This window comes from Manis javanica, chromosome 9 (assembly GCF_040802235.1).
Source record: "Manis javanica isolate MJ-LG chromosome 9, MJ_LKY, whole genome shotgun sequence".
In the NCBI taxonomy this organism is placed as follows: Eukaryota; Metazoa; Chordata; class Mammalia; order Pholidota; family Manidae; genus Manis; species Manis javanica.
The window spans coordinates 27,078,571-27,091,469 of NC_133164.1; positions in this window are offsets into that span (position 1 = coordinate 27,078,571).

Consider the following 12,899-nt stretch of genomic DNA (forward strand, 5'->3'; position numbering starts at 1 on the left):
AAACAATGTGCAATAAAATAAACAGAATGGAAAATATTTATATTTATGTATTTATATAATATGAAATTCCTTCTTTAGCAGATGTATGTTATCACCTAGTCATGTTTTCAAAATGCCCAAGGAGCTGAAGTACTCATATACCCTGAAGTATAGTAGTTTTATCTATCTCTATATTACCTTTATATATCTACAGCTTCTGAAATTCTCAGCCACGTTTCTTTTCTATGCTGTTATTCCTTGGAGGTCTAGATATAGAAATCCAAGGGCACATTTGGCTCAGAGAATTGGCCAGAAACCCCACTCATTGGCTCATTGACACTCCAGCCAGCAAAATATGATGAGTTGGCAAATGTGAATTCAAGTTATAACAGAGAAATGTCTGCAGAGATTTGCAATCTCTTTTGGTGGCCTTGAATGTCACATTTCCTTCCCTGTAGAGAAAAACAATCCTGTCATTCAACACCTGTAAAATTCGGGTCTTTAACATTCTGTGATCTTGTGACTTTGTACTTGGCACAATTGGAGTTTTCCTTTTCTTCTTTTAAGCTAGTCTTTGCCCTTCATTTCTTTAAACTTACAATCTATGAATCTTTGTCATTGATATTCTCTTCTCGTAACTCTCTTCCTTCTTCATTGTGACCCTGTCATTTCAGGACTTCTTTACCTACAGTTTGTCCCATAAGATGCCCTAATTTCTCTTCGTCCATATTTTTCCATTCATTTCCCTTTCCTTCTCATGGTTTTCTAGACCCTGAACTCCTCTGCTTTCTCATCACCCACTAATTAGCATGTCTCCATGGTAACAGACCATTGCTGAGCGGGAATCCTTCTCTGTACCAGCTACTGCTGAGTAACCTCTGGGCCTAGCAAGGAGGGGCCTTGACCTGATTAAGACAGGAAGACTTTCTCTTCTTGGCAGGAGAGGAGCCATACATTTCAGAGAAAGCCCTGTTTCCTAGGGAAACAGCAAGTCAGTTTGTTTGGAAAGGAGTGTATACTTTGGAATCAGGCATGCAAAATCGAAGTATGAAATAAAGAAAATATTAAAGAAGATGCAGGAAAAATATCTACTGCTGATGCACTGCTTCTGGTTTGTAAAGATTAGCAGCGCTCTGATATGGAAGATGTTATAAAGTAACTGGCAGCACATATTTGGTAACATTTAATTTCTGATTTTACATGTAGAAATCAATAAGTGTGTGTCAAAGGGCTGAATCTAAGAGAGCAACCCTACTTCCAGCTATATGAGGTTTATTTATCATTATTTAAAAATTTTATGTCCACTCTTTCAGTCCATTTACTAACCCATAATCACATAATTACTAAGCAGCTGTAATGATATAATTATTATAGCAATATATTATTGTAGGTTTTTTGGATAAGTTATATGGCATTACATAGTGTATACAGGAACACTTTTCCTGTATATTTCCCTATGGTTAAGAGGTTAGGAAAGATACTATTAGTTATAATTTATTGCAATTTATTGCTTGAAGCAGTATGCCACTGATTTGCATATATTGTCTCTAAACCTCATGACAGCTTTTCAAGGAAAGATGTGATTATTTCCAGTTTCTATATGAAGAAATTAAGACCCACAGAAGTTAAGTAATATTTCCAAGTTCAAAAAGTTAGTAAGAGACTAGTGTGGGACTTGGGGATACCTGAAACTGAGTTCGTGTACAGATAAGTATTACATGTGCACTCTTACAATAAGGTGTCTCATGAGTAGTAGAAAACCATATAAGATGCAAAGTACAGACTCCCATTTTCACAAGAAAACCTTGGTTAGTAAAAGGTAGGCTGAAGTTTGAGGTCTGTGTTGAAGCTACAGCAGCTGAGAGAATGAAGACCAGAAGCAGTAGGTAATTTTACTGGATGTAGGGGAATGAAAATTTTTAGCAACATGTGGAACCTGGAAGAGTAGGAATTTATTGTTTGAAAGCATGTTGGTCATGATGTAGGCCATGTAAACTGGCTGGAAACATTTTTCCTGACTTGTAAATCTGGATTTGACGTTGCTGTCTTGGGAACTTTGCTCTTGAAGGTGAGTGGCGTGGAGAAGCTGGGTTTGCTGGAAGAGTGTTAATCTTTCATCCTCTATCCTCTTCCCTTCTCAATGTTTATGATGAAAAACATCCTTTTCCCAAATTTGAGTGAGATGTTAGCAATTTGTATACTGCATCTCTTCATCTGAGGGTCAACTTACATCTCAAAATTGATTTTAACCATGAAGACAATAACTCTTCATTCAACTTGTGGATGAAATATCTGGCATATGGGGGGAGGTAAGTACATTTATTGACTGACATCTAAATGTCAATTACTATGCCATACCATTAAGCAATTTTCAGACACCCACTGAGTGTCCTACAATTCAACTAAATTCTAACACTATTCCTAGAGGTAGCGTCAGATCCCACAGGTTAAGACCTCAATCCTACAAGATTTTTACCTCCTGCCCCCAACCCCAAATTCAGACAGCAGTCACAAGCCTGGGTTGTTACCTGTACTTCTGACTGACTGGTTATAAATCAGAGTTTTCAATGACTCTTTCCTTGAATTCAATTAATTTGCTAGAGTGGCTCACAGAACTCCAAGAAATATTTTATTTATTAGATCATCAGTTAATTCTAAAAGGAAATAACAGGAACAGCCAGATGCATAGGGCAAGGACTGAGGAAAGGTTTTTGAGCTTTGACGTCCGCTCCCGGTGCACCACTCTCCCTGTATCTCCATGTGTTCACCCACCCTGAAGCTCTCTCTGAACCCTGTCCTTTTGGGTTTTAATGGAGGATTTCTTATGGTGTGATAACATTGGCCATTGGCAATTGATCTCAAATCTCCAGGCCCTTTCCTCCCTGGGGGTGGGATTGACAGTTCCAACCCTCTAATATGGTTGGTTGGGAAAATCTCACTTAGGAAATTCTGAGGGTTTCAGGAGTTCTCTGCCAGAAACAAGAGGAAGATCATATATATATTGTTACACATTACACTATCACAAGGCCACACTTCCCCTGGTCTGCTCCCAGCCAAAGACGGAGCATGGCGGGGTTACCACAGAAGCGATTCCTGGGAGATGAAGGATTCTCTGAGGGACACTGAAGCTGGAGTGCTCCCCCATGGCCCTGCTGAGCTTCCTAAGAACTAATCAAGACCCTTGCACTCAACCTTGCTTCTCTGCCTCTCTCCATAGGGGCAGCGCTGCCTTCCGCCTGATCCTCTCCCAGCCTCCTCCACCTGCTCCCTCCTGATTTTCTCTCATGGATATTTTCCCTGATGAACTTTCCTGATTTCTGATTCTTGCAGAATCTACATCAGCACCTTGTCCAATTTATTATTCCCCATTTTCTGAGTTATTTGTGATTATAAGAAATTGAGCCTCAAGAATTTTAAAGTCACTCAGGTCACCCTGCTAATTTCAAACCCATCTCTGTCTGTGACCCTGGTCCACTGATTCCTCCCATTGCACCACACTGCCTAGGGTGGCTTACTGTATCCACTACTACTTTCATAATACTTTGTCTGTTGACAAGTTCTATGGTAAAAAAGGAATAGGTTAAAAGTTATTCTAAAGCTCCCTGCCAAAAGAAAAAAGAGAGATCTGGGAGGCAGGTTGTTAATATAACATGTTCACTATTTTTCTAGAATAACTTACAGCTTAAGCTTTTTCATATGTGTTTAAGCTTTTTCATATGTGTCACTGACAGGGAGCTGTCTGGCTACGTGAATATGTTTTCTTCCCCCCCCCCGCCTTGTACTTCTTTTTGGGTAAATGAGAGCTGCAAGTTCTGTATCTATTTTTCAGAGATAACATGTGAATTTATGACAGTCCCTGTGGAGTTTGAGATTTAGGAACCAATGAAAAGATCACAATGAAACAAAGGCATTGTGTTTTCATGTGTTAGAGTGATTATAGTCTGAACGTCTTTGCGTTATTTTAAAGGCAGTGCTTTTCATTTGGACCAGGCAGTGGTGTGACTTTTCCGGAGGCAGGAAGGCCTTCCTATAAAAGCCGAGTACAGAGCAGGGCTGCAGGCTGCTTGTGCTACAGTGGAGGCCAGCAGCGAAGCACGGTAGCCCTTCAGGGAAGCTCCAGCGAGTGGAACTGATTGCTAAAGAAGCAAGAACCCAGTGGGCAAGTGAAGACAACAAAGGAAGGTTTTCGTTTTTTTCATCCTCCTCCCCACTTTTATCGTTCAGGGAAAGAAGGGTAAAATTTATTGCAATTCACTCCCAAACCTGGCACAGGGTGGAGAGGGCCTTCACCTGAATGGCTTCTTAAGGAATGCTATGTCTCATATTTTTGGGCCAGGGAAACACTGACTGGCTTCCCTCTTCACATTGCAGGGCTTCCTTTCACGTGATTCAGGGAACGCCATCCTTCTCGGAGCGGTGCCACTGGTGTGGGTGCTACAGGAGGATGTACAAACCCCCGCTGCTGACCCAGTCTCTGTTTCTCTGGCTGGAGCCTCCAATAAGGGCAGGCCCCTTGAACACTGGCTCGTTCCCTGGAGGGGGATCTACCACAGAATCTTCACTCGTATGTGGAGGCCCTCGCAGTTGTTCCTATTCTTCATCAACATTCCTTTGGACTAGATAGTGTCCTGCTTACCTCTCCAACTTTATCTCATTGCTTCCTCACATCAAAACACAGTACTTTCCATTCTAGAACCTTCCATGCTCTTTTATCCATGTGCCTATGCCCATGCTGTTTCTTTTGCCAGTAATGTCCTCCACCCCTGCTAACTCCTGCACTCTGCCTATTTGATGCATGTCCAATACAACTGAGTTCAAATGAAACCTCGGTGAAGACTTCCCTGACCTCTCCAAACTCAATTAATTACTTCATTCTCTGAACACTTCAGTTATTTTACTGAGCTAAAGTTTGTTTCTCTATGAAGAAACAGATTCAAATTCAACAGATTTTCTCTGAGTGACTACTGAGTGCCTGGCATTGCAGTGACCAGCTTTATATGTAAGTTTTTTGAATTTTTATTTGATGAAAAGACTAAAGAGAGATTAGCTTTTTTTGGACTGAGAGGGACTAGTGTGGCATTCTGAAGGTGAGAAAGGGAAGGGAATGGCAGGGCGAAGTGGACAGAAAGTGTGAGCTAGCTTAACTAGCCCGACTCGGGAACAGTGAGCAGAGCTGGGCAGAGGGGCTTGAAACTGACAGACAGGTTGTGAAAGACACTGGCTAGAAGTAGGCCAAACCCTGAGGAGGCCAGTTTGACCTGGAATAGACCTAACTTCGTTCAAATCTCATTTACATAGTAACACATCCATCAGTGCATGACAGTTTACGATTGTCTTGACAGACCCCAGAAGCAACCTAATAAGGAAAAGACCCCTCCTCTAAGAATCTTCCAGAGAAATTATGACTACTTTCCTCACCTGAGGGTTTCAGCCCTGGGCAAGTTTACTCTGGATGTGGTGACACCGAATAACAACAATGGAATGTTGGGGTAAGAAAAGGTCTCATACCAAGCTTTATTCTCCCAGGGGTGGGTCCAGTGCTAGAATCCCATCTATTTCTGTCTTTGCCTTCAGCCCAGCCTCTGCCTCAGCTCAGCCTCTGCCCCAGGCTCTGCCCTCACCTCCAGCTTCTGCTCCTCTCTCTCCTGCTCCCCTCTTGCTTTCTTCTCTGGGCTCTGCTCTTAGCACCAGGGAACCTCTTTTTATAGTAATTCCAGCAGTAATGCTTATTGCCAACAGGTATGCAAGCATGCACCTGCGCAGTAGGCTAAGTATTACATTATTGCACGTACACAATGGGCGAGATTAGGATTGGGTGAGAATCTTAGCCATGGAACTTCCATTTTCCCCTCACCATTCTACCCCCTACTTTACATACTCTTTGTACTCCCCCAAAAAGCGCTAATAGGTCACCTGAAGGGGACTGCTCTGCCTATGGAGTAGCGCTTTGCAGTATTGCATGTTCTTTACTTTCTATCTCTTAATAAATCTGCCTCATGCTGTACTTGGCACACCACTGACTTCTATCCTGCGCATAGCCAAGAACCCTCCACTGTGATGGAGGCCTAGGCCTCCCGAGTTCTCCTATAACAAAATTACTGAACTATTTCTTTTAAAGAAGAGGGGATGAGTATACAGAAGAGAAGCACTTTTAGTCACAGCTAATGATATAAACCAAACAAAGCAATAGCAAAATCCTTGTTGTTTAAGGTCTCTGATTTCCTCAGAACTTTTGGGAAAATGTTCTGGAAAATTGTGACTTCCCCTTCTAGTGACCCACTGCCATCCTGGGGGACGTATAAATAATCTCTCATAGGTTTCTTTAGGACCTGTGTTCTTTGATCACACTTGTGAGCTCTGGGGGCTTCCAGACTCTCTGAGTGTTAGCAGGGCGGTAGCCCTGCCTGGTTCTGCTCTGAATGGCCACCTGAGCCAAGAGCTGCTCAATCTTAGTTACTCCTTCTTGTGAAGTTGTAGATAACAGCTGGCATATGTACACAATGCAAGAAGTACCACTAAGGCTTATAGGATTCTTAATGTACTTACTACATTCTGCTCCAAGCCATGAGGAGTAGGTGGTCAGTTCTTTGCAACAACTGACTATCTGGAAAAAGAGCTTTTATTTTCACAAATATAACTGTCAAAAATATCTTTTGAATCTTTTGATTGAAATTACATTGGGTCTATAGATTATTTGGAGGAGGACCAAGATCTTTATCATATTGGCTCTTCAATCCATGATCAAGGATTATCTTACAGACACTTGGATTGTTATAATTTCTCTCGATAGTATTTTATAGTTTTCTGATTAGACATTTTGTATTCTCTTATATTTATTTCTAGGTGTTTGGTATATGTATATCCTTGTACTGGTAGGGATAAAACAGGCTTTCCAGAGAGGACGTCTGAGATGACTTTGGAGGAGTAGGAATTAGCCGGTGTTGTTAGTGGAGGGTGTGGTGTCCAGGCGTGGGGGGAGAATGTGCAGATTGCCCTAGAGCAGTCCTCTGATTTACAATCTCCTATTCCCATCTTCAGACTTTTCTGAAATTAAGTCTGCTCATTCTTTCTGGCACATTGGTTTTTTCTTCACCAGTCTCCCTTGTCTGATCAACTTTGGGCATGGAGGTAAGCACTGACTGGAAAGAAGCAAGAGGGAGGCTTTCGGGGTTCTGGAGCGTTCTAATCCTCGTGTGAGTTGCATGGGTTTATACATATGCAAAACTCTATTGTGCTATATGCTTAGTGGAGCCATGCATTTTACTATATGCATGCTAGATCTCAAAGAAATAGGGAAAAGAATGCAGCGCTTCCAGCCCAGACAACCTCATGTCAGTTTTATATCACAATTCACAGAATTTAGCATTTGGCATCAGATACACTCTGGATTTTGTTGTTGTTGTTTTTGTTGAATTTTGTTTTTTGTTCTCTGTTCATTTTCTGTATGAGAATCTCTTCAGAAACCAGATCATAAAGGACATTCAAAATCTTGATTTTGTCCTAGTTTCCTACTTGTCCTTGGGTAGGGAATCTCCACAATCTGAGTCTGTGTGAGATATGAGCCCACACACAGGATTCAGTTCATTTGATAGTATTTTAGAGGCTACCTTCATACACAACTGTGAATCAGGTATTTTGTTTCTGTCTTTGGAGGGACTGTGTGAGAGGCACTGTGTGTTTTTCTTATTGTATCTGGAAGAGTGAGGTATGTACACAGTCTGAGTACTCAATAAATGTGGGATGAGTGTGAAATTTAGCATTTGGCACCAGAGGGGATGAGTGTGGAAAAATCCAGAAAATGTTTGTTTCTATTTGGATTTATGAGCTTCTTAGAAAAGAGAAGGGAAGAACCTAAATAGTACACTTATGGAATCTTATTTCTTCCCTACCCCTTAAACAGATTAAAAGAGCAGAAGAAATAAAACAACCTTGAAGGTTGATTGAGGGATAAAACACCCACAGAGCAAATTTGACTTATTCAAGTTTTATGAATCTCCAAATAGCAGGTTTAAGTAGATTTGCTGGAGCTTAGATATACGTGTCTGCCAAGCAAGATAACTTTTAAAGAAAAGGAGTTCTTTGCATTTTCTCAGGTCAAAAGCCAAATCTGTAGCTTAGCTTTTATTCTTAGAAAATATCAGGTGAAAAAGAAAAAAAGTATTCAATTTATTTAGTGATTGTAGAACAACTTCAATGAAAGATCTAATCTCAGGTAAAGCTACTCACAGGTCAGCTGAACTCCCAGGTAAGGATGAAGAAAAGTAAACCTTGCTGCTTTTCATGTTGCTCAGCCTGGGTGATACCGGTGGCTAGCCATGGCAAAAGGCACTGAGAACTTGCAAAACTCTTCAACAAAACTTATGAACATTGCACTTGCTCAGAGAGTAGATTTTAAGTGTTCCAAATACTAGAAGAAATAATAATTATGTGATGTGACAGAAGTGTTAGCTAATACTACTGTGGCAATCATATTGCAATATAAATGCATGAAATCACTATGTCTTACACCTTACGCTTACACAATGTCGTATGTCAAATACTACTCCATAAAACAAGCAAGCAAACAAAAAAAACCCTACCAGAAAAATAACCCTTCTAGGACTCTCCTTTGTCTTGGTGACCTCTGTTTCCTGTATTCCCTTCTTCCCACTGGGCTGCTGGTCACCCCACAATGGCTCTGTGTCCTAAGACCCTTCACAGTAGGTCTTCCCCTTGGTCCCGTGTCCTTCGGGAATGCTCAGTCCCATTTTGTCTGTCTGTACTCCTTTTCCCTCAGGATCCTGACCTCTGTCATCCGGTGGTTCCTTGCTGATCCCAGACCCAAACAGTGCAGATGTGTTGACTGATACAATTTTGCTAATGGGAGATGTTATCATAAGAACCCTTTTATTTTCATTAATCAAATGTACATTAACATGCCTTGTTGCAGAAAACTGAGAAAACCCAGTTCGCTCAGATTCTGCCTCTTCCCCTTAGCACTGCGTCTCCTGCACCCCGTCCCTCCCGTGCCCTCCAGAGGCTCCTTGGGCACTGCCCTCCCGCTCATGTGTGCCAACGGCTCCTTGGGCATTGATCTCCAACCCTTCCTTTCCCAGAACTGTGTAAGTTTTGAGAAGCTTCAGTAATGCCTTAGTGCTGGATAAAGAGCTCTTGTCACCAATTAGAAATGGTTCATTAACATAGTAGTAAGTTAGGATTGATAATTGTTCTCATAATAAAAGTTCCTAATTTTTGTTGTGCAAACGGGCTACCTGCACAAAGAAGCTAAACATCTGCATGATGCAGTGTAGGCTGGTTTTCAGAAATAAGTCATTTAATTTCATCTTTTCTTTCCACTCTCCCTTATAATCTAAGGAAATCCAGCCAGCCTCACGGTAACCTGATTCATTGTACAGTTTTTGCACCTTGATAACAAATCAAAATTCTGACATTTTTTTTTACTAGTATTCTTTGATGTATCTACACAGACTTATTTGGGTAAATGTCTTATTTAAAAAGCTTGATCTCCTTCCCTTCCTTTCTTTCTCCCTTTCTCCAACTTTTTAAATGTGTTCCTCCCTCTCATGTCCATTGTCTTTTAAATAAGTGATGTCTCCTTAGCCTTATTTAATCAGATTTTTTAAAATTACCCAGTATGTGAAATGACCTTTTAACTGCTGGGTAATCTAAAGTCCTGTGTACCCGGAGTCTGATGTTTAGGTGGGTGGGCTTCCTGCCCCTTCCTCTGAAGTGGCTCCTGATAGCAGCTCTATGGGTCAGTTGTAGTCACTCATTCTGGTCTCTAGGTTTTTCTCTCTCTGGCTCTCCCTATTTTTCTCTCTTTTTCATTATTCTTTTCCTTTGGACTAAAATAATAATTCTTAATGACTTTTAAATGACAGAAATCATTTTGATGTTATGTTGTCCCCACCCTTTTGAGAACCAAGGAACTAAATAATCATTTTAGACAGAAGCACAGACAGAAAAGAATGCAAAGTGTGGCAGGGGTCTCAGTTATAGCCCAAGCTGTGTGCATTGCTGAGGCCCAAAGATGTGTGAGCCTGTCATCTGGACTGGCAGGGTGGCCTACCAGGGGTCTCTGTGTGGGAGGGACTGGGGGTCTCACTAGTAGACAGATAGCTCATCCAAGGTGTAGAGGGAGCCAGGTATGAAATGCTCGACTCAATAGCAACACCTCAAACTTCCGAGGGGAAGGAAGATTTTGGGCATTTCTCAGGTGGCAGCATCTATCAGCCCAGAAAATTCTTCCCCCTTCCCCAACTGGACTCCCGTCTGAGGCTTATAGTGACCTGTGAGCAGGATCTGTAAGTTAAAATGGAAAGATCTGCTTGGCAAAGTTAAGACTCCAGAGGCATAAAGCACACTCTTGGCCACAGCTGTCTGGCATAATGTCATATACAAGGAGAGGGAGATAGTCTTATTCACTTCAAAAGCCAACCACCAACTACACTGGATCCTCATGGCATCAGGTGTGTTAACAGCGGTAGGAGGCTATGTGTGTGGAGGGACAGCAGTGCCCAGAGAGAGTGGCAGGGTCCAGCAGGCCCAGGATGCCTGGCAGATGGCGATGTACATGCTGTCTGGGCAGCACCGTGGCATGGGTAGCCAGCAGGCCCTGCGTGGTGGTAACCATGCTTATGTGGGAGCCCACTGGACATGCCCTGAAATATGTGGAGGTGAGGGACTTTGCAGAGGTCTGAGCTATTGGAGGGAAAAAGCAGTGATACTTGTGTTTTTACTCCAAAGTGACTCTGTCTGCTGTGAACAGGACTCCTGGAGAAACTCATGCTCACAAAAGCAGCAGACAGTAACATTGCCCTGCCTCAGTATTTCAGTCCCTAAACCTATTTCTATTCAGTCTACTCTTGAAGAAGATGGAATGATAATGTTGATGAGGAAGAGGATGGATTGTGAAGCATGAGGAAAAAAAATCAGCAGAATTAACAAAGGTAATTAAGGTAGTAAAAATGAGAGAAGCTGATTTTTGCATTACTAGATATATTTCAATTGAGCAAAAAAAGAGAGCAGTTCACATACATGTGCACAGGAAGCAGAAACAGAGTAAAAATAACCGTGAAAACTGACACTGGAAATTAAAGAGGAGGAAATAGAGTAGTTAATTCTTGTACTCAGCCAAATTTTTTTCCAAGCCGGAAAATGATAGAGGATTATAGAAGCAAAGCGAGAGTAAAATGACTGTGAAACAATGCTAACTTCCAGCAGTCTCCTTTAAGAGCATCCCCATTATTTGTCAATTCACTTGCCATGCATGCAAGAACATTAATTTTTTTCTTCGTGAACTGCCCACAGATTGGGCAATCTTTATGTGCTGAAAGCATGTGTTTCTTCATGTCTTGGCGCATGCTGAATAGGGTTGTCCTTTTTCTAAATTATCATCTGTTTGCCCGTGCAATTTCCATGAGCAAATATGGGTATTTGCACACGCAAATGGAAGTGCATGAGAATAATATGTGCTCGATATTAGAGGGCCCAGCCAGGCTTGGCTTTTTGGAGTTAAAAGCCGTATAAATGCTTCACGGATTTCTGAGAAAGCTTCACTTAGCAAGCACAATTGATGAGCTTAGGCAAGGAGTTATAATTCTATTAGTTGACTATCCCTTTGTGGAGAATATATATGTACATATGTATATGTGTATATACCTATATTATATATTAATATGCAAATATATGTATTTAGGGTTTGGATATATAATAATATATATTAATATGTAAATATATACATATATATTTAGGATTTGGAGCTATAGAACATTTTAAACAACATTTTACATGAATATGGTATAAGCTAAATTTTGCCTCTTAAGTATTTATAATATGCTACAATTTGAAGTGTAGAATAAGCCTTTCAATTTTCTTTTCATTAAGGGTTATATAATCATTAAACACAAAGTGGGTGCATAGTGCCTCTAAAAAGCAGAGGATCACAAAAGTTAGTAAAGATTTGTAATCACACAGAGCCAAGCTTCCTCTCAGAGGACATAAAATATTTTAATATTTTAGGGAATCTACTTACCATTTTACTAGCGCACTATGCTAATGCATATGTCCTATAGCTATATTTAAACTCATACCTATGCCTTCAGAAATCTAGTAGTTTCTTCTAGTCTGAAGTCTTCCAGCTACTGCCCAAGAGTGGCTTTGGGTGCCCCTCATTCTCCTAGAATCACTTAAAGTAGATTTTCAGGATTCCAAAAGTGAAAAACTGCATCAATCAACTGGGATTGTTATATATCATGATGTACAATGGTTCAAATGATTTTTTCTCCATCGTTTATTGTCATTTGATTTTTAAATCCATGGGGCACCCTGCATTTTCCAAAGAGTTGCTGCACAAGCCGCTGTGGGGCCCTGGCTCGGGCGTGCACTCCAGTGTGGCACAGCCCCCTCTTGGGTGTGTGCACCATGGCTGGGCTTGGGCTGGGGGCGTGCACCTGCTCAAGTGCAACGTGACTTCCTGACCTGCATGCTCTTCTAGAACCTTGCTACTATCTCCTCAAGAAGTGGGAACAAATTCTCCTTTTCTTGGATCTGGGCAAGCTTATGATTTACTTATGATAAGACACTACGTGGTTTCTGAGACCCAGTCATAAGAGACACGAACTCTGCCTTCATGCTGGGGCACTCACTTTTGGAGCCCTGGCCCTCCATGTAACATTGAGCACCCTGGGGACTCTTTCTAGGAGGAAGCCCAGGCCACAGGGAGAGGCCAGGCACACGTGCCCCTACCCACAGCCCCAGCTGACAGTCACCAAGCAAGGAATGGAGATGTTTCCTGGCAACAGCCCCAGCCTTTACCTACACTTCAAAGAGAAGAGAAAAGCTGCCCCCACGGTGCCTTGTCTGAATTAGTGCTCCATAGAGCCCTTAGCATATTAAATGTGAGTTTGAATTCATAAATT